The following is a 22,957-nucleotide window of genomic DNA, read 5'->3' as shown; positions in this document are numbered from 1 at the left end:
TCGTACTCACATGTACTCACACACTCTATATTGTACCTCACATATTCGCACGTATCTGTCACACAGAAATACTTTACTCATACAAGGAGCCTGTGTGTCATTGTGTGGTGCATGTGTGTCATTGTGTGGTGCATGTGACACAGGGCTTTGTCCATACCATTTAGATTGTAAGCTCTTTGGACACGTGGGTCCATGCATCCAGTAAATCCTTCTCCCGGCTCCCGGCTTCTCTTATCTCTGTAATAATATTATAATCAGACGGGACCGCAGATTTACACTGACTCACTGCAGGAAATGAGTGGAAACCCCCTGTGTGTGATTATGGGGAGAGAAGGCAGGACAGCAGTCACATATAGCCATAAACAGGCGCTCTCTCTGATAAGGTGCACGCACAGGCGCTATAATAAGGAGAGAGGCAGTGGGAGACACTTTCCCGTGAGAGCGTACAGTACCAGAGAGAGACACTGTGAGTATACGGAGCACATCCTGCCTTTTTTGTAATATTATTACATATTTAGACCCCACATTTGAACACAGGCAGATAACTGTAAGGGTAAAAACCTGTATTTGTGGGGGGGGGGGGGGGGGTCGTGTATCCCGCCCCTAATTGTTTTAAATAGGATCCTGCCCCTGAACCTCCATTCGTTCTTTGACAGTGAGTGTTGCCAGAAAGTGCCCATCAGAGTTTACCTGCGCTCGGCTTACCTGCGCTCGGCTTACCTGCGCTCGGCTTACCTGCGCTCGGCTTACCTGCTCTTGGCTTACCTGCTCTCGGTTTACCTGCGCTCGGCTTACCTGCGCTCGGCTTACCTGCACTCGGTTTACTTGCGCTCGGTTTACCTGCACTTGTTTTAGCTGCGCTCAGATTACCTGCACTCGGCTTACCTGCTCTCGGCTTACCTGCGCTCGGTTTACTTGAGCTCGGCTTACCTGCACTTGTTTTAGCTGCGCTCAGATTACCTGCACTCGGCTTACCTGCGCTTGGCTTACCTGCTCTCGGTTTACCTGCACTCGGCTTACCTGCGCTTGGTTTACCTGCACTCGTTTTAGCTGTGCTCAGATTACCTGCACTCGTTTTAGCTGTGCTCAGATTACCTGCACTCGGTTTACCTGCGCTCGTTTTACCTGCGCTTGGTTTACCTGCACTCATTTTAGCTGCGCTCAGATTACCTGCACTAGGCTTACCTGCTCTCGGCTTACCTGCACTCGGCTTATCTACGCTCGGTTTAGCTGCGCTCAGATTACCTGCGCTCGGTTTACCTGCACTCGGTTTACCTGCGCTCGGTTTACCTGCACTCGGTTTACCTGCGCTCGGTTTACCAGGGCTCATATTACCTGCGCTCAGTTTGCTAGGGCTCATATTATCAGGGCTCATATTACCTGCGCTCATATTACCTGCACTCAGTTTGCCAGGGCTCATATTATCTGCGCTCAGTTTGCCAGGGCTCATATTATCAGGGCTCATATTACCTGCGCTCATATTACCTGCACTCAGATTACATGCACTCAGATTACCTGCGCTCAGATTACCTGCACTCAGATTACCTGCGCTCATATTACCTGCGCTCATATTACATGCACTCATATTACCTGCGCTCAGATTACATGCGCTCAGATTACATACACTCAGATTACCTGCGCTAAAATTACCTGCGCTCAGATTACCTGCGCTCATATTACCTGCGCTCATATTACCTGCGCTCATATTACCTGGTCTCATACTACCTGCGCTCAGATTACCTGCGCTCATATTACCTGCGCTCAGATTACCTGTGCTCATATTACCTGCGCTCAGTTTGCCAGGGCTCATATACCTGCGCTCATATTACCTGCGCTCATATTACCTGCGCTCATATTACCTGCGCTCATATACCTGCGCTCATATTACCTGAGCTCATATTACCTGAGCTCATATTACCTGCTCTAAGATTACCTGCGCTCATATTACCTGCACTCATATTACCTGCTCTCAGATTACCTGCTCTCAGATTACCTGCGCTCAGATTACCTGCGCTCATATTACCTGCACTCAGATTACCTGCGCTCAGATTACCTGCACTCATATTACCTGCACTCAGATTACCTGCACTCAGATTACCTGCACTCAGATTAAATGCTCTCAGTTTGCCTGCACTCAGTTTGCCTGCACTTGGTTTACCAGCACTCGGTTTGCCTACACTCCGATTACCTGCACTCCGATTACCAGCGCTTGGTTTCCCTGCACTCATATTACCTGCGCTCATATTACCTGCGCTCAGATTACCTGAACTCAGATTACCTGCTTTAAGATTACCTGCTTTAAGATTACCTGCTCTCAGATTACCTGCGCTCAGATTACCTGCACTCAGATTACCTGCACTCAGATTAACTGAACTCAGATTACCTGCACTCAGATTACCTGCACTCAGATTAAATGCTCTCAGTTTGCCTGCACTCAGTTTTCCTGCACTCGGCTTACCAGCACTTGGTTTGCCTACACTCCGATTACCTGCACTCCGATTACCTGCACTCGGTTTCCCTGCACTCCGATTACCTGCGCTCGGTTTGCCTGCACTCCGATTTCCTGTGCTCGGTTTCCCTGCACTCAGTTTACCGGCACTCGGTTTACCTGCACTCCGATTACCTGCACTCGGTTTACCTGCGCTCATCTGACTAGCTGAGCTCAGCCCCCCTTGTCTGCCTTGCTGCTGCTTCTTGAAGCTTTAACTTTGTTTCACCCCCACCACTCAAACCATCCCTCTTCCAAGCCCCCTAAACTCCCCCGCCCCCCAACCCAGAAAAGAAACAACACCCCCCATGCAGAAATACTGCAAGAGATGCAGAGAAAGGGTCAACCGCTTGTCATTCCCATCCTCCAGGACCTGGGGGTGAGATCTGTTATCTGTACACAATTTGGTGAGTCCTTCCTTACCCTAAAAAAGCACACGATTTGGTGAGTCCTTTCTTACCTTAAATAAGCACATGATTTGGTGAGTCCTTTCTTACCCTAAATAAGCACACGATTTGGTGAGGTCCTTTCTTACCCTAAAAAAGCACACGATCGTGTGAGTCCTTTCTTACCCTAAATAAGCATACGATTTGGTGAGTCCTTTCTTACCCTAAATAAGCACACGATTTGGTGAGACATTTCTTACGCTAAATAAGCACACGATTTGGTGAGTCCTTTCTTACCCTAAATAAGCACACGATTTGGTGAGTCCTTTCTTACCCTAAATAAGCACACGATTTGGTGAGGTCCTTTCTTACCCTAAAAAAGCACACGATTTGGTGAGTCTTTTCTTACGCTAAATAAGCACACGATTTGCTGAGGTCCTTTCTTACCCTAAATAAGCACACGATTTGGTGAGGTCCTTTCTTACCCTAAATAAGCACACGATTTGGTGAGTCTTTTCTTACGCTAAATAAGCACACGATTTGCTGAGGTCCTTTCTTACCCTAAATAAGCACACGATTTGGTGAGTCTTTTCTTACGCTAAATAAGCACACGATTTGCTGAGGTCCTTTCTTACCCTAAATAAGCACATGATTTGGTGAGTCCTTTTTTACCCTAAATAAGCACACGATTTGGTGAGGTCCTTTCTTACCCTAAATAAGCACACGATTTGGTGAATCTTTTCTTACGCTAAATAAGCACACGATTTGGTGAGGTCGTTTCTTACGCTAAATAAGCACACGATTTGGTGAGTCCTTTCTTAACCTAATAAGCACACGATTTGGTGAGTCCTTTCTTACACTAAATAAGCACATGATTTGGTGAGTCCTTTCTTACCCTAAATAAGCACACGATTTGGTGACTCCTTTCTTACCCTAAATAAGCACACGATTTGGTGAGTCCTTCCTTACCCTAAATAAGCACACGATTTGGTGAGTTCTTTCTTACCCTAAATAAGCACATGATTTGGTGAGTCCTTTCTTACCCTAAATAAGCACACGATTTGGTCACGTCCTTTCTTACCCTAAATAAGCACACGATTTGGTGAGTCCTTTCTTACCCTAATAAGCACACGATTTGGTGAGTCCTTTCTTACACTAAATAAGCACACGATTTGGTGAGTCCTTTCTTACCTAAATAAGCACACGATTTGGTGAGGCCCTTTCTTACGCTAAATAAGCACACGATTTGGTGAGTCCTTTCTTACCCTAAATAAGCACACGATTTGGTGAGTCCTTTCTTACCCTAAATAAGCACACGATTTGGTGAGTCCTTTCTTACCCTAAATAAGCACACGATTTGGTGAGTCCTTTCTTACCCTAAATAAGCACACGATTTGGTGAGTCATTTCTTACGCTAAATAAGCACACGATTTGGTGAGGTCCTTTCTTACGCTAAATAAGTAACGATTTGGTGAGTCCTTTCTTACCCTAAATAAGCACACGATTTGGTGAGTCCTTTCTTACACTAAATAAGCACACGATTTGGTGAGTCCTTTCTTACCCTAAATAAGCACACGATTTGGTGAGTCATTTCTTACGCTAAATAAGCACACGATTTGGTGAGGTCCTTTCTTACCCTAAATAAGCACACGATTTGGTGAGTCCTTTCTTACCCTAAATAAGCACACGATTGGGTGAGTCCTTTCTTACCCTAAATAAGCACACGATTTGCTGAGGTCCTTTCTTACCCTAAATAAGCACACGATTTGGTGAGTCCTTTCTTACCCTAAATAAGCACACGATTTGGTCACGTCCTTTCTTACCCTAAATAAGCACACGATTTGGTGAGTCCTTTCTTACCCTAAATAAGCACACGATTTGGTGAGGTCCTTTCTTACGCTAAATAAGCACACGATTTGTTGAGGTCCTTTCTTACCCTAAATAAGCACACGATTTGTTGAGGTCCTTTCTTACCCTAAATAAGCACACGACTTGGTGAGTCCTTTCTTACCTTAAATAAGCACACGATTTGGTGAGTCTTTTCTTAATCTAAATAAGCACACGATTTGGTGAGGTCCTTTCTTACGCTAAATAACACACGATTTGGTGAGTCCTTTCTTACCCTAAATAAGCACACGATTTGGTGAGTACTTTCTTACCCTAATAAGCACACGATTTGGTGAGTCCTTTCTTACACTAAATAAGCACACGATTTGGTGAGTCCTTTCTTACCCTAAATAAGCACACGATTTGGTGAGTCCTTCCTTACCCTAAATAAGCACACGATTTGGTGAGTTCTTTCTTACCCTAAATAAGCACACGATTTGGTGAGTCCTTTCTTACGCTAAATAATCACACGATTTGGTCACGTCCTTTCTTACCCTAAATAAGCACACAATTTGGTGAGTCCTTCCTTACCCTAAATAAGCACACGATTTGGTGAGTCCTTTCTTACCCTAAATAAGCACACGATTTGGTGAGTCCTTTCTTACCCTAAATAAGCACACGATTTGGTGAGGTCCTTTCTTACCCTAAATAAGCACACGATTTGGTGAGTCCTTCCTTACCCTAAATAAGCACACGATTTGGTGAGTTCTTTCTTACCCTACTGTAAATAAGCACACGATTTGGTGAGTCCTTTCTTACGCTAAATAATCACACGATTTGGTCACGTCCTTTCTTACCCTAAATAAGCACACCATTTGGTGAGTCCTTCCTTACCCTAAATAAGCACACGATTTGGTGAGTCCTTTCTTACCCTAAATAAGCACACGATTTGGTAAGTCCTTTCTTACCCTAAATAAGCACACGATTTGGTGAGGTCCTTTCTTACCCTAAAAAAGCATACGATTGGGTGAGTCCTTCCTTACCCTAAATAAGCACACGATTTGGTGAGGCCATTTCTTACGCTAAATAAGCACACGATTTGGTGAGTCCTTTCTTACCCTAAATAAGCACACAATTTGGTGAGTCCTTTCTTACCCTAAATAAGCACACGATTTGGTGAGTCTTTTCTTATGCTAAATAAGCACACAATTTGGTGAGGTCCTTTCTTACGCTAAATAAGCACACGATTTGGTGAGTCCTATCTTACCCTAAATAAGCACACGATTTGGTGAGTCCTTTCTTACACTAAATAAGCACACGATTTGGTGAGTCCTTTCTTACCCTAAATAAGCACACGATTTGGTGACTCCTTTCTTACCCTAAATAAGCACACGATTTAGTGAGTCCTTCCTTACCCTAAATAAGCACACGATTTGGTCACGTCCTTTCTTACCCTAAATAAGCACACGATTTGGTGAGTCCTTTCTTACCCTAATAAGCACACGATTTGGTGAGTCCTTTCTTACACTAAATAAGCACACGATTTGGTGAGTCCTTTCTTACCTAAATAAGCACACGATTTGGTGAGGCCCTTTCTTACGCTAAATAAGCACACGATTTGGTGAGTCCTTTCTTACCCTAAATAAGCACACGATTTGGTGAGTCCTTTCTTACCCTAAATAAGCACACGATTTGGTGAGTCCTTTCTTACCCTAAATAAGCACACGATTTGGTGAGTCCTTTCTTACCCTAAATAAGCACACGATTTGGTGAGTCATTTCTTACGCTAAATAAGCACACGATTTGGTGAGGTCCTTTCTTACGCTAAATAAGTAACGATTTGGTGAGTCCTTTCTTACCCTAAATAAGCACACGATTTGGTGAGTCCTTTCTTACACTAAATAAGCACACGATTTGGTGAGTCCTTTCTTACCCTAAATAAGCACACGATTTGGTGAGTCATTTCTTACGCTAAATAAGCACACGATTTGGTGAGGTCCTTTCTTACCCTAAATAAGCACACGATTTGGTGAGTCCTTTCTTACCCTAAATAAGCACACGATTGGGTGAGTCCTTTCTTACCCTAAATAAGCACACGATTTGCTGAGGTCCTTTCTTACCCTAAATAAGCACACGATTTGGTGAGTCCTTTCTTACCCTAAATAAGCACACGATTTGGTCACGTCCTTTCTTACCCTAAATAAGCACACGATTTGGTGAGTCCTTTCTTACCCTAAATAAGCACACGATTTGGTGAGGTCCTTTCTTACGCTAAATAAGCACACGATTTGTTGAGGTCCTTTCTTACCCAAAATAAGCACACGATTTGTTGAGGTCCTTTCTTACCCTAAATAAGCACACGACTTGGTGAGTCCTTTCTTACCTTAAATAAGCACACGATTTGGTGAGTCTTTTCTTACGCTAAATAAGCACACGATTTGGTGAGGTCCTTTCTTACGCTAAATAACACACGATTTGGTGAGTCCTTTCTTACCCTAAATAAGCACACGATTTGGTGAGTACTTTCTTACCCTAATAAGCACACGATTTGGTGAGTCCTTTCTTACACTAAATAAGCACACGATTTGGTGAGTCCTTTCTTACCCTAAATAAGCACACGATTTGGTGAGTCCTTCCTTACCCTAAATAAGCACACGATTTGGTGAGTTCTTTCTTACCCTAAATAAGCACACGATTTGGTGAGTCCTTTCTTACGCTAAATAATCACACGATTTGGTCACGTCCTTTCTTACCCTAAATAAGCACACAATTTGGTGAGTCCTTCCTTACCCTAAATAAGCACACGATTTGGTGAGTCCTTTCTTACCCTAAATAAGCACACGATTTGGTGAGTCCTTTCTTACCCTAAATAAGCACACGATTTGGTGAGTCCTTTCTTACCCTAAATAAGCACACGATTTGGTGAGTCCTTCCTTACCCTAAATAAGCACACGATTTGGTGAGTTCTTTCTTACCCTAAATAAGCACACGATTTGGTGAGTCCTTTCTTACGCTAAATAATCACACGATTTGGTCACGTCCTTTCTTACCCTAAATAAGCACACAATTTGGTGAGTCCTTCCTTACCCTAAATAAGCACACGATTTGGTGAGTCCTTTCTTACCCTAAATAAGCACACGATTTGGTGAGTCCTTTCTTACCCTAAATAAGCACACGATTTGGTGAGTCCTTCCTTACCCTAAATAAGCACACGATTTGGTGAGTTCTTTCTTACCCTACTGTAAATAAGCACACGATTTGGTGAGTCCTTTCTTACGCTAAATAATCACACGATTTGGTCACGTCCTTTCTTACCCTAAATAAGCACACAATTTGGTGAGTCCTTCCTTACCCTAAATAAGCACACGATTTGGTGAGTCCTTTCTTACCCTAAATAAGCACACGATTTGGTAAGTCCTTTCTTACCCTAAATAAGCACACGATTTGGTGAGGTCCTTTCTTACCCTAAAAAAGCATACGATTGGGTGAGTCCTTCCTTACCCTAAATAAGCACACGATTTGGTGAGGCCATTTCTTACGCTAAATAAGCACACGATTTGGTGAGTCCTTTCTTACCCTAAATAAGCACACAATTTGGTGAGTCCTTTCTTACCCTAAATAAGCACACGATTTGGTGAGTCTTTTCTTATGCTAAATAAGCACACAATTTGGTGAGGTCCTTTCTTACGCTAAATAAGCACACGATTTGGTGAGTCCTATCTTACCCTAAATAAGCACACGATTTGGTGAGTCCTTTCTTACACTAAATAAGCACACGATTTGGTGAGTCCTTTCTTACCCTAAATAAGCACACGATTTGGTGACTCCTTTCTTACCCTAAATAAGCACACGATTTAGTGAGTCCTTCCTTACCCTAAATAAGCACACGATTTGGTGAGTTCTTTCTTACCCTAAATAAGCACACGATTTGGTGAGTCCTTTCTTACCCTAAATAAGCACACGATTTGGTCACGTCCTTTCTTACCCTAAATAAGCACATGATTTGGTGATTCCTTTCTTACCCTAATAAGCACACGATTTGGTGAGTCCTTTCTTACACTAAATAAGCACACGATTTGGTGAGTCCTATCTTACCCTAAATAAGCACACGATTTGGTGAGTCCTTTCTTACCCTAAATAAGCACACGATTTGGTGAGGTCCTTTCTTACCCTAAATAAGCACACGATTTGGTGAGTCCTTTCTTACCCTAAATAAGCACACGATTTGGTGAGTCCTTTCTTACCCTAATAAGCACACGATTTGGTGAGGTCCTTTCTTACCCTAAATAAGCACACGATTTGGTGAGGTTCTTTCTTACCCTAAATAAGCACACAATTTGGTGAGTCCTTTCTTACCCTAAAGCAGCACACGATTTGGTGAGGTTCTTTCTTACCCTAAATAAGCACACGATTTGGTGAGGTTCTTTCTTACCCTAAATAAGCACACGATTTGGTGAGTTCTTTCTTACCCTAAATAAGCACACAATTTGGTGAGTCCTTTCTTACCCTAAAGCAGCACACGATTTGGTGAGGTTCTTTCTTACCCTAAATAAGCACACGATTTGGTGAGGTTCTTTCTTACCCTAAATAAGCACACGATTTGGTGAGGTTCTTTCTTACCCTAAATAAGCACACGATTTGGTGAGGTCCTTTCTTACCCTAAATAAGCACACGATTTGGTGAGTCCTTTCTTACCCTAAATAAGCACACGATTTGGTGAGTCCTTTCTTACCCTAATAAGCACACGATTTGGTGAGGTCCTTTCTTACCCTAAATAAGCACACGATTTGGTGAGGTTCTTTCTTACCCTAAAAAAGCACACGATTTGGCGAGGTTCTTTCTTACCCTAAATAAGCACACGATTTGGTGAGGTTCTTTCTTACCCTAAATAAGCACACGATTTGGTGAGGTTCTTTCTTACCCTAAATAAGCACACGATTTGGTGAGTTCTTTCTTACCCTAAATAAGCACACAATTTGGTGAGTCCTTTCTTACCCTAAAGCAGCACACGATTTGGTGAGGTTCTTTCTTACCCTAAATAAGCACACGATTTGGTGAGGTTCTTTCTTACCCTAAATAAGCACACGATTTGGTGAGGTTCTTTCTTACCCTAAATAAGCACACGATTTGGTGAGGTCCTTTCTTACCCTAAATAAGCACACGATTTGGTGAGTCCTTTCTTACCCTAAATAAGCACACGATTTGGTGAGTCCTTCCTTACCCTAAATAAGCACACGATTTGGTGAGTTCTTTCTTACCCTACTGTAAATAAGCACACGATTTGGTGAGTCCTTTCTTACGCTAAATAATCACACGATTTGGTCACGTCCTTTCTTACCCTAAATAAGCACACAATTTGGTGAGTCCTTCCTTACCCTAAATAAGCACACGATTTGGTGAGTCCTTTCTTACCCTAAATAAGCACACGATTTGGTAAGTCCTTTCTTACCCTAAATAAGCACACGATTTGGTGAGGTCCTTTCTTACCCTAAAAAAGCATACGATTGGGTGAGTCCTTCCTTACCCTAAATAAGCACACGATTTGGTGAGGCCATTTCTTACGCTAAATAAGCACACGATTTGGTGAGTCCTTTCTTACCCTAAATAAGCACACAATTTGGTGAGTCCTTTCTTACCCTAAATAAGCACACGATTTGGTGAGTCTTTTCTTATGCTAAATAAGCACACAATTTGGTGAGGTCCTTTCTTACGCTAAATAAGCACACGATTTGGTGAGTCCTATCTTACCCTAAATAAGCACACGATTTGGTGAGTCCTTTCTTACACTAAATAAGCACACGATTTGGTGAGTCCTTTCTTACCCTAAATAAGCACACGATTTGGTGACTCCTTTCTTACCCTAAATAAGCACACGATTTAGTGAGTCCTTCCTTACCCTAAATAAGCACACGATTTGGTGAGTTCTTTCTTACCCTAAATAAGCACACGATTTGGTGAGTCCTTTCTTACCCTAAATAAGCACACGATTTGGTCACGTCCTTTCTTACCCTAAATAAGCACATGATTTGGTGATTCCTTTCTTACCCTAATAAGCACACGATTTGGTGAGTCCTTTCTTACACTAAATAAGCACACGATTTGGTGAGTCCTATCTTACCCTAAATAAGCACACGATTTGGTGAGTCCTTTCTTACCCTAAATAAGCACACGATTTGGTGAGGTCCTTTCTTACCCTAAATAAGCACACGATTTGGTGAGTCCTTTCTTACCCTAAATAAGCACACGATTTGGTGAGTCCTTTCTTACCCTAATAAGCACACGATTTGGTGAGGTCCTTTCTTACCCTAAATAAGCACACGATTTGGTGAGGTTCTTTCTTACCCTAAATAAGCACACAATTTGGTGAGTCCTTTCTTACCCTAAAGCAGCACACGATTTGGTGAGGTTCTTTCTTACCCTAAATAAGCACACGATTTGGTGAGGTTCTTTCTTACCCTAAATAAGCACACGATTTGGTGAGTTCTTTCTTACCCTAAATAAGCACACAATTTGGTGAGTCCTTTCTTACCCTAAAGCAGCACACGATTTGGTGAGGTTCTTTCTTACCCTAAATAAGCACACGATTTGGTGAGGTTCTTTCTTACCCTAAATAAGCACACGATTTGGTGAGGTTCTTTCTTACCCTAAATAAGCACACGATTTGGTGAGGTCCTTTCTTACCCTAAATAAGCACACGATTTGGTGAGTCCTTTCTTACCCTAAATAAGCACACGATTTGGTGAGTCCTTTCTTACCCTAATAAGCACACGATTTGGTGAGGTCCTTTCTTACCCTAAATAAGCACACGATTTGGTGAGGTTCTTTCTTACCCTAAAAAAGCACACGATTTGGCGAGGTTCTTTCTTACCCTAAATAAGCACACGATTTGGTGAGGTTCTTTCTTACCCTAAATAAGCACACGATTTGGTGAGTCCTTTCTTACCCTAATAAGCACACGATTTGGTGAGTCCTTTCCTTACCCGACTCCCGGTGTTACTTCAGGATTCTCAGCCCCACTGTTCTCTGCCGAGCAGTTGTTGATTTATAATATTTCAGGCACAATGCGCAGTTCTCCTAGTATCCACCTCACATAGACAAATTGTGGTGCTGCTATCCACTATTGAGGCCGCGCTTATAGTCCTGGCGACGCTGACGTCACGCTGCGGTCGCTGAAAAAATCAAATAGAACTGACTTCCAGCGATCGCGACCAAGCCATCGTGCCGCCACGTCACTCCTACAAGAAGTGCAAGCGGCAGATACAATACATTATAGTCCCGTCGCCTTGACTATAAGCACAGCCTTAGGTAACTCATTGCCCCGGGGTTATCTGTCCTCTCATTGCCCCGGGGTTTTCTGACCTCTCATTGCCCGGTGTTATAGGTCCTCTTATTGCCCCGGGTTTATTGGACCTCTCATTGCCCCGGGGTTTTCTGACCTCTCATTGCCCCGGGGCTATAGGTCCTCTTATTGCCCCGGGTTTATTGGGCCTCTCATTGCCCCGGGGTTATAGGTCCTCTCATTGCCCCCGGGGTTATCTGTCCCCTCATTGCCCCAGGGTTATATGTCCTCTCATTGCCCCCGGGGTTATCTGTCCTCTCATTGCCCCAGGGTTATCTGTCCTCTCATTGACCTGCACTTTGTATCTCTGTCCCAGAGGAGACCTGCACTGTGTGTCTCTGTCCCAGAGGAGAACTGCACTGTGTATCTCTGTCCCAGAGGAGACCTGCACTGTGTATCTCTGTCCCAGAGGAGACCTGCACTGTGTACCTCTGTCCCAGAGGAGACCTGCACGGTGTACCTCTGTCCCAGAGGAGACCTGCACTGTGTATCTCTGTCCCAGAGGAGACCTGCACTGTGTATCTCTGTCCCAGAGGAGACCTGCCCTGTGTATCTCTGTCCCAGAGGAGACCTGCACTGTGCGTCTCTGTCCCAGAGGAGACCTGCACTGTGTATCTGTGTCCCAGAGGAGACCTGCACTGTGTATCTCTGTCCCAGAGGAGACCTGCACTGTGCGTCTCTGTCCCAGAGGAGACCTGCACTGTGTGTCTCTGTCCCAGAGGAGACCTGCACTGTGTGTCTCTGTCCCAGAGGAGACCTGCACTGTGTGTCTCTGTCCCAGAGGAGACCTGCACTGTGTGTCTCTGTCCCAGAGGAGACCTGCACTGTGTGTCTCTGTCCCAGAGGAGACCTGCAGTGTGCGTCTCTGTCCCAGAGGAGACCTGCACTGTGTGTCTCTGTCCCAGAGGAGACCTGCAGTGTGCGTCTCTGTCCCAGAGGAGACCTGCACTGCGTATCTCTGTCCCAGAGGAGACCTGCACTGTGTATCTCTGTCCCAGAGGAGACCTGCACTGTGTATCTCTGTCCCAGAGGAGACCTGCACTGTGTATCTCTGTCCCAGAGGAGACCTGCACTGTGTATCTCTGTCCCAGAGGAGACCTGCACTGTGTATCTCTGTCCCAGAGGAGACCTGCCCTGTGTATCTCTGTCCCAGAGGAGACCTGCACTGTGTCTCTGTCCCAGAGGAGACCTGCACTGTGTGTCTCTGTCCCAGAGGAGACCTGCACTGTGTATCTCTGTCCCAGAGGAGACCTGCACTGTGTATCTCTGTCCCAGAGGAGACCTGCACTGTGTGTCTCTGTCCCAGAGGAGACCTGCACTGTGTATCTCTGTCCCAGAGGAGACCTGCGCTGTGTATCTCTGTATTAGAGGAGACCTGCACTGTGTATCTCTGTCCCAGAGGAGACCTGCGCTGTGTATCTCTGTCCCAGAGGAGACCTGCGCTGTGTATCTCTGTCCCAGAGGAGACCTGCACTGTGTATCTCTGTCCCAGAGGAGACCTGCAATGTGTATCTCTGTCCCAGAGGAGACCTGCACTGTGTATCTCTGTCCCAGAGGAGACCTGCACTGTGTATCTCTGTCCCAGAGGAGACCTGCCCTGTGTATCTCTGTCCCAGAGGAGACCTGCCTTCTGTATTCCTCGTCCCAGAGGAGACCTGCACTGTGTATCTCTGTCCCAGAGGAGACCTGCACTGTGTATCTCTGTCCCAGAGGAGACCTGCACTGTGTATCTCTGTCCCAGAGGAGACCTGCACTGTGTATCTCTGTCCCAGAGGAGACCTGCCCTGTGTATCTCTGTCCCAGAGGAGACCTGCCCTGTGTATCTCTGTCCCAGAGGAGACCTGCACTGTGTATCTCTGTCCCAGAGGAGACCTGCACTGTGTATCTCTGTCCCAGAGGAGACCTGCACTGTGTATCTCTGTCCCAGAGGAGACCTGCGCTGTGTATCTCTGTATTAGAGGAGACCTGCACTGTGTATCTCTGTCCCAGAGGAGACCTGCACTGTGTATCTCTGTCCCAGAGGAGACCTGCACTGTGTATCTCTGTCCCAGAGGAGACCTGCACTTTGTGTCTCTGTCCCAGAGGAGACCTGCACTGCGTATCTCTGTCCCAGAGGAGACCTGCACTGTGTATCTCTGTCCCAGAGGAGACCTGCCCTGTGTATCTCTGTCCCAGAGGAGACCTGCACTGTGTATCTCTGTCCCAGAGGAGACCTGCACTGTGTGTCTCTGTCCGAGAGGAGACCTGCACTGTGTATCTCTGTCCCAGAGGAGACCTGCACTGTGTATCTCTGTCCCAGAGGAGACCTGCGCTGTGTATCTCTGTCCCAGAGGAGACCTGCGCTGTGTATCTCTGTATTAGAGGAGACCTGCACTGTGTATCTCTGTCCCAGAGGAGACCTGCACTGTGTATCTCTGTAGTATCGATTAGAGAAAAAGAACCCAGTCTTGTAGCACTCGTACACAACAATTGTATAGTGATAATTTTAAAATACTTTATTGATAACTATGAATAAAAAATAGGGTGTTAAAACGTAATTAAATACTGTGTAGAACAGCACGTGACTGTATCCTTTGGTAACCCACCCTTATATAGGTGGGTAGATATGGTATGATCCCTGATTGTTACTAGAGATCAGATGTTATAAATTATAGCGACCTAAAATATAGGAGAGGAGCCAAGGAAAACCCACCGAGAAAAGACTGTCTCTATTAGAGTGCATCTAAGCGTGGAATGCGCTCTAGAGGGATACACTCATAATAATGTGGCATATGCTGCGCTAAGTGAGACCTATAGGTATCTCCCCCCCCCAGATAGAGATTTCTGTCAGTCAATTTACACTGTGCTATAACAGTAAGGGGCACTGCATCAATAACAGCAGAAAAGCAGACATCACCAATAACCTACCCATAACACTGTAGGAGTACCTATCTGGGCTTATATTATCTCCTAGGTGTTTAGGTGATCTCCTATAGCTGCTCTAGCTCTACACTTTACAACAGTAATCACTGCTTGCCTAATAGCCTGCACCTCAGAGAATAGGCAATATATATCCCTTATAGAGATGTAGCTCATATCATGGGGTGAATTTACACTGAAATCAGAGAAATCTCTATCTGGGGGGGGGGGGAGATACCTATAGGTCTCACTTAGCGCAGCATATGCCACATTATTATGAGTGTATCCCTCTAGAGCGCATTCCACGCTTAGATGCACTCTAATAGAGACAGTCTTTTCTCGGTGGGTTTTCCTTGGCTCCTCTCCTATATTTTAGGTCGCTAAAATTTATAACATCTGATCTCTAGTACCAATCAGGGATCATACCATATCTACCCACCTATATAAGGGTGGGTTACCAAAGGATACAGTCACGTGCTGTTCTACACAGTATTTAATTACATTTTAACACCCTATTTTTTATTCATAGTTATCAATAAAGTATTTTAAAATTATCACTATACAATTGTTGTGTACGAGTGCTACAAGACTGGGTTCTTTTTCTCTAATCGATACTATCACGTCTCCATCCAGTCAGCACCTCACAGGTTAATATTAGCAGTGCGGGTTTTCTGTACGTGTAGCACTGTGTATCTCTGTCCCAGAGGAGACCTGCACTGTGTGTCACTGTCCCAGAGGAGACCTGCACTGTGTATCTCTGTCCCAGAGGAGACCTGCACTGTGTATCTCTGTCCCAGAGGAGACCTGCACTGTGTGTCTCTGTCCCAGATGAGACCTGCCCTGTGTATCTCTGTCCCAGAGGAGACCTGCACTGTGTATCTCTGTCCCAGAGGAGACCTGCATTTTGTATCTCTGTCCCAGAGGAGACCTGCACTGTGTGTCTCTGTCCCAGAGGAGACCTGCACTGTGTATCTCTGTCCCAGAGGAGACCTGCACTGTGTATCTCTGTCCCAGAGGAGACCTGCACTGTGTGTCTCTGTCCCAGATGAGACCTGCCCTGTGTATCTCTGTCCCAGAGGAGACCTGCACTGTGTATCTCTGTCCCAGAGGAGACCTGCACTGTGTATCTCTGTCCCAGAGGAGACCTGCACTGTGTATCTCTGTCCCAGAGGAGACCTGCACTGTGTGTCTCTGTCCCAGAGGAGACCTGCACTGTGTATCTCTGTCCCAGAGGAGACCTGCGCTGTGTATCTCTGTCCCAGAGGAGACCTGCACTGTATGTCTCTGTCCCAGAGGAGACCTGCACTGTGTACCTGTCCCAGAGGAGACCTGCACTGTGTGTCTCTGTCCTAGAGGAGACCTGCACTGTGTATCTCTGTCCTAGAGGAGACCTGCACTGTGTGTCTCTGTCCTAGAGGAGACCTGCACTGTGTATCTCTGTCCTAGAGGAGACCTGCACTGTGTATCTCTGTCCTAGAGGAGACCTGCACTTTGGATCTCTGTCCCAGAGGAGACCTGCACTGTTTATCTCTGTCCCAGAGGAGACCTGCACTGTGTATCTCTGTCCAAGAGGAGACCTGCACTTTGTATCTCTGTCCCAGAGGAGACCTGCACTGTGTATCTCTGTCCCAGAGGAGACCTGCACTGTGTATCTCTGTCCCAGAGGAGACCTGCACTGTGTATCTCTGTCCCAGAGGAGACCTGCACTGTGTATCTCTGTCCCAGAGGAGACCTGCGCTGTGTATCTCTGTCCCAGAGGAGACCTGCACTGTGTATCTCTGTCCCAGAGGAGACCTGCACTGTGTGTCTCTGTCCCAGAGGAGACCTGCACTGTGTATCTCTGTCCCAGAGGAGACCTGCACTGTGTGTCTCTGTCCCAGAGGAGACCTGCACTGTGTGTCTCTGTCCCAGAGGAGACCTGCACTGTGTGTCTCTGTCCCAGAGGAGACCTGCCCTGTGTATCTGTGTCCCAGAGGAGACCTGCACTGTGTGTCTCTGTCCCAGAGGAGACCTGCACTGTGTATCTCTGTCCCAGAGGAGACCTGCACTGTGTATCTCTGTCCCAGAGGAGACCTGCACTGTGTATCTCTGTCCCAGAGGAGACCTGCACTGTGTGTCTTTGTCCCAGAGGAGACCTGCACTGTGTGTCTCTGTCCCAGAGGAGACCAGCACTGTGTGTCTCTGTCCCAGAGGAGACCTGCACTGTGTCTCTGTCCCAGAGGAGACCTGCACTGTGTATCTCTGTCCCAGAGGAGACCTGCACTGTGTGTCTCTGTCCCAGAGGAGACCTGCACTGTGTATCTCTGTCCCAGAGGAGACCTGCACTGTGTATCTCTGTCCCAGAGGAGACCTGCACTGTGTATCTCTGTCCCAGAGGAGACCTGCACTGTGTATCTCTGTCCCAGAGGAGACCTGCACTGTGTATCCCGGTCCCAGAGGAGACCTGCACTGTGTGTCTCTGTCCCAGAGGAGACCTGCCCTGTGTGTCTCTGTCCCAGAGGAGACCTGCACTGTGTATCTCTGTCCCAGAGGAGACCTGCACTGTGTATCTCTGTCCCAGAGGAGACCTGCACTGTGTATCCCGGTCCCAGAGGAGACCGGCACTGTGTGTCTCTGTCCCAGAGGAGACCTGCACTGTGTATCTCTGTCCCAGAGGAGACCTGCACTGTGTATCTCTGTCCCAGAGGAGACCTGCACTGTGTATCTCTGTCCCAGAGGAGACCTGCACTGTGTATCTCTGTCCCAGAGGAGACCTGCACTGTGTATCCCGGTCCCAGAGGAGACCTGCACTGTGTGTCTCTGTCCCAGAGGAGACCTGCACTGTGTATCTATGTCCCAGTATCTCTGTCCCAGAGGAGACCTGCACTTTGAAGAAATTGGTGCCCTAGAAAATGAACATTAATAGCATGGCGTTCACTGAATGTCTCCCTGGTGGGTTGGTCGTGAAGACGTTCAGAGAATGTTGTAAGGAATCCTAAGCGTTACTGGCATTCCGAGCTCCATCTTTCCGCTTCCCATAGACCCCAATACTCTCCCCCTGGTGATGTTGGCTTCCCTCCTTCCTTCCCCGTTCCGCCCAATGTCTGCCCAAGCTTTCCCTCCCTCCTCCCCTCCCCATACTGTACATTGTTATCTGTACACACATTGCATGTTGTGTGTTCATAGGTTGTGTTTATAGCTTAATGACCCTGTCTTTTCTCATTAGAGAAATAGCACAAACCAAGCTCCTTCCTCTTACAGCCCTATTACCTGCCAACTCTAATCAATCAGCCACGTACACCCTCCCTCCCCCACTGATAAGGGGGAACGCTAATATTGAACCTTAGAACAGGAAAGTGTTAGGAAGTTCTGTTACTGGCTTTTTTTCTCTCTCTGGCCACACCCCAAAAAAGTTCTGTTACTGGTCCTCTCTCCACCAGCAAGTTCTTTTTCTTTATTTATATTTATATTTCTCTCTCTCTCTCTCTCTCTCTCTCTCTCTCTCTCTCTCTCTCTCTCTCTCTCTCTCTCTCTCTCTCTCTCTCTCTCTCTCTCTCTCTCTCTCTCTCTCTCTCTCTCTCTCTCTCTCTCTCTCTCTCTCTCTCTGATAAATACTCACATATAAAAATAATACAAAGTGGTGATGTATTGTATTGTATTGTATGTCTTTATTTATATAGCGCCATTAGTGTACATAGCGCTTCACAGTAGTAGTACATGTGGTAATCAAATAAATAACAGATAATATAAATAACAGATCATGGGAATAAGTGCTTTAGACATAAAAGTAACATTAAGGAAGAGGAGTCCCTGCCCCAAGGAGCTTACAGTCTAATTGGTAGGTAGGGAGAACGTACAGAGACAGTAGGAGGGAGTTCTGGTAAGTGCGTCTGCAGGGGGCCAAGCTTTATGTATCATGTGTTCAGAATGTTCACAGTGCTATTCATATGCTTCTTTAAGCAAGTGTGTCTTAAGGTGGGTCTTAAAGGTGGATAGAGAGGGTGCTAGTCGGGTACTGAGGGGAAGGGCATTCCAGAGGTGTGGGGCAGTAAGAGAGAAAGGTTTAAGGCGGGAGAGGGCTTTAGATACAAAGGGGGTAGAAATGATGACCTCAAAAGTTAGTATATCCTCAGAGATGGCTGCATAATATTCTGTTCCTGAGTGGAATCCATGGAATCTTAGTATCATGGTGTTAAAGCTTTGCTCCTTCATCTCGGTGTTAACCCTCTCACATCCTCCTGGTGTAATACTCTTCCTAGCTACCCCCTGCTAGATATTTATCCAGATAATATCCCTTAATCTTGCTATCTATTTCTCCTACCAGGTAAGGTCCTTCGGTTTCAAACTGATGTCATATCTAATAAGGAACTGCCCACCCTCCATACAGAGAATAACCTAGTATGGCATTTCTTCTGGATAGATCTAACCAGATGCCAAAGGCTCTTACGGTTGCATCAGCTCTAACCACAGTTCTCTATAGTCACTCAAATGTCCCCCACAGCTTCTCTACAGAGAACTCAGCACAGCGGCACAATCAATATAACTAAAATACCATCCCAATGTAACTGAATCTATCCCCTGCACTTTCAAGCGTCCGCGTCACGTGACCGGGACATTGAAATTCTGCAGGGGATACCGTCACCCCATAACAGGGCCTGTATCTCCTGAAGTAGGGGGTCCTTGGACCTGAAACCAATGCGGTTCAGCTCCGGAGACCCCCTGCACATCTACACTATAATTAAAATGTATTTATTTATTGTACAATCGCCTGTAACAGCCTTGCAAGGAGATGACAAATCTCCATGCAAATGTTACAAGCGGCTTTTTTTTCTATCAGCTAGCGTACGGAAAGGTTAAGAACGCTAGCAGGGGGAAAATACATTGCACGCACGATAAGCCAGTTTTGGGCACATCCGATAAAAATGGGCTGAGGGCCTTAGTGAATTGCGCCGCCGGCTTCATTTTGTATCGGATGTGCTAATTTTTTTCAGGCCGGCGCGATAGCTCGGAGCTTAGTGCATAGCCCCCATATTACGATATAATAATATCACTGACTGGATTTCTTTCACCCAGTAATTTCTGTAACTGGTCCTCTCTCTCCCCCTCCCCCAGTAATCTCTGTAACTGGTCCTCTCTCTCCCCAGTAAGTTCTGTAACTGGTCCTCTCTCTCCCCCCAGTAAGATCTGTAACTGGTCCTCTCTCTCTCCCCCCAGTAAGTTCTGTAACTGCTCCTCTCTCCCCCAGTAAGTTCTGTAACTGGTCCTCTCTCCCCCCAGTAATTTCTGTAACTGCTCCTCTCTCTCTCCCCAGTAATTTATGTAACTGGTCCTCTCTTCCCCGCAGTAATTTCTGTAACTGGTCCTCTCTCCCCCCAGTAATTTCTGTAACTGCTCCTCTCTCTCTCCCCAGTAATTTATGTAACTGGTCCTCTCTTCCCCGCAGTAATTTCTGTAACTGGTCCTCTCTCCCCCCAGTAATTTCTGTAACTGGTCCTCTCTCTCCCCCAGTAATTTCTGTAACTGGTCCTCTCTCCCCCCCCTCCCCCCAGTAATTTCTGTAACTGGTCCTCTCTCTCCCCCCAGTAAGTTCTGTAACTGGTCCTCTCTCCCCCCAGTAATTTCTGTAACTGGTCCTCTCTCTCCCCAGTAATTTCTGTAACTGCTCCTCTCTCCCCCCAGTAATTTCTGTAACTGGTCCTCTCTCCCCCAGTAATTTCTGTAACTGCTCCTCTCTCCCCCCCCCAGTAATTTCTGTAACTGGTCCTCTCCCCCCCAGTAATTTCTGTAACTGGTCCCTCTCTCTCCCCCAGTAATCTCTGTAACTGGTCCTCTCCCCCCCCCCCCCCAGTAATTTCTGTAACTGGTCCTCTCTCCCCACCCCCCCCCAGTATTTTCTGTAACTGGTCCTCTCTCCCCCCAGTAATTTCTGTAACTGATCCCCCTCTCTCCCCCCCAGTAATTTCTGTAACTGGTCCTCTCTCTCCCCCAGTAATTTCTGTAACTGCTCCTCTCTCCCCCAGTAATTTCTGTAACTGGTCCTCTCTCCCCCCAGTAATTTCTGTAACTGGTCCTCTCTCCCCCAGTAATTTCTGTAACGGCTTCCTCTCTCTCCCCCAGTAATTTCTGTAACTGCTCCTCTCTCCCCCCAGTAATTTCTGTAACTGCTCCTCTCTCCCCCCCAGTAATTTCTGTAACTGGTCCTCTCTCCCCCCAGTAATTTCTGTAACTGGTCCCCTCTCTCCCCCAGTAATCTCTGTAACTGGTCCTCTCTCCCCCCCCCAGTAATTTCTGTAACTGGTCCTCTCTCCCCCCCCCAGTAATTTCTGTAACTGGTCCTCTCTCCCCCCCCCCCCCAGTAATTTCTGTAACTGGTCCTCTCTCTCCCCAGTAATTTCTGTAACTGGTCCTCTCCCCCCCCCCCCCCCAGTAATTTCTGTAACTGGTCCTCTCTCTCCCCCCAGTAATTTCTGTAACTGCTCCTCTCTCCCCCCAGTAATTTCTGTAACTGGTCCTCTCTCCCCCCAGTAATTTCTGTAACTGCTTCTCTCTCCCCCCCCAGTAATTTCTGTAACTGGTCCTCTCCCCCCCAGTAATTTCTGTAACTGGTCCTCTCTCCCCCCAGTAATTTCTGTAACTGGTCCCCTCTCTCCCCCCAGTAATCTCTGTAACTGGTCCTCTCCCCAACCCCCCCCAGTAATTTCTGTAACTGGTCCTCTCTCCCCCCCCCCCCCCCAGTATTTTCTGTAACTGGTCCTCTCTCCCCCCAGTAATTTCTGTAACTGATCCCCTCTCTCCCCCCAGTAATTTCTGTAACTGTCCTCTCTCTCCCCCCAGTAATTTCTGTAACTGCTCCTCTCTCCCCCAGTAATTTCTGTAACTGTCCTCTCTCCCCCCAGTAATTTCTGTAACTGGTCCTCTCTCCCCCCGGTAATTTCTGTAACGGCTCCTCTCTCTCCCCCAGTAATTTCTGTAACTGCTCCTCTCTCCCCCCAGTAATTTCTGTAACTGCTCCTCTCTCCCCCCCAGTAATTTCTGTAACTGGTCCTCTCTCCCCCCAGTAATTTCTGTAACTGGTCCCCTCTCTCCCCCCAGTAATCTCTGTAACTGGTCCTCTCCCCCCCCCCAGTAATTTCTGTAACTGGTCCTCTCCCCCCCCCCCCCCAGTAATTTCTGTAACTGGTCCTCTCTCCCCCCCCCCCCAGTAATTTCTGTAACTGGTCCCTCTCTCTCCCAGTAATTTCTGTAACTGGTCCTCTCCCCCCCCCCCCCCCCAGTAATTTCTGTAACTGGTCCTCTCTCTCCCCCCAGTAATTTCTGTAACTGCTCCTCTCTCCCCCCAGTAATTTCTGTAACTGGTCCTCTCTCCCCCCAGTAATTTCTGTAACTGGTCCTCTCTCCCCCCAGTAATTTCTGTAACTGGTCCTCTCTCTCTCCCCCAGTAATTTCGGTAACTGCTCCTCTCTCCCCCCAGTAATTTCTGTAACTGGTCCTCTCTCCCCCCAGTAATTTCTGTAACTGCTCCTCTCTCCCCCCCCAGTAATTTCTGTAACTGGTCCTCTCCCCCCCAGTAATTTCTGTAACTGATCCCCTCTCTCCCCCCAGTAATTTCTGTAACTGGTCCTCTCTCTCCCCCCAGTAATTTCTGTAACTGCTCCTCTCTCCCCCAGTAATTTCTGTAACTGGTCCTCTCTCCCCCCAGTAATTTCTGTAACTGGTCCTCTCTCCCCCCAGTAATTTCTGTAACGGCTCCTCTCTCTCCCCCAGTAATTTCTGTAACTGCTCCTCTCTCCCCCCAGTAATTTCTGTAACTGCTCCTCTCTCCCCCCCCAGTAATTTCTGTAACTGGTCCTCTCTCCCCCCAGTAATTTCTGTAACTGGTCCCCTCTCTCCCCCCAGTAATCTCTGTAACTGGTCCTCTCTCCCCCCCCAGTATATTTCTGTAACTGGTCCTCTCTCCCCCCCCCAGTAATTTCTGTAACTGGTCCTCTCTCCCCCCCCCCCCAGTAATTTCTGTAACTGGTCCTCTCTCTCCCAGTAATT

At 46.5% G+C, this 22,957-nt stretch overlaps 1 protein-coding gene across 1 annotated transcript in view; it reads left to right on the top strand.

Annotated features, from left to right (window-relative positions):
• The first annotated feature begins 352 nt into the window (after window positions 1-352).
• LOC142484858 (membrane-spanning 4-domains subfamily A member 15-like) overlaps window positions 353-22,957 on the top strand; it is a 96,784-nt gene continuing 74,179 nt past the window's right edge. The window contains exon 1 of the mRNA XM_075584090.1: window positions 353-466. The gene's annotated coding sequence lies outside the window, so the exon portion shown is untranslated. The remainder of the gene's footprint in view (window positions 467-22,957) is intronic.

This window comes from Ascaphus truei, unplaced genomic scaffold, assembly GCF_040206685.1.
Source record: "Ascaphus truei isolate aAscTru1 unplaced genomic scaffold, aAscTru1.hap1 HAP1_SCAFFOLD_444, whole genome shotgun sequence".
NCBI lineage: Eukaryota > Metazoa > Chordata > Amphibia > Anura > Ascaphidae > Ascaphus > Ascaphus truei.
This window is presented reverse-complemented; position numbering and strand designations above follow the sequence as displayed.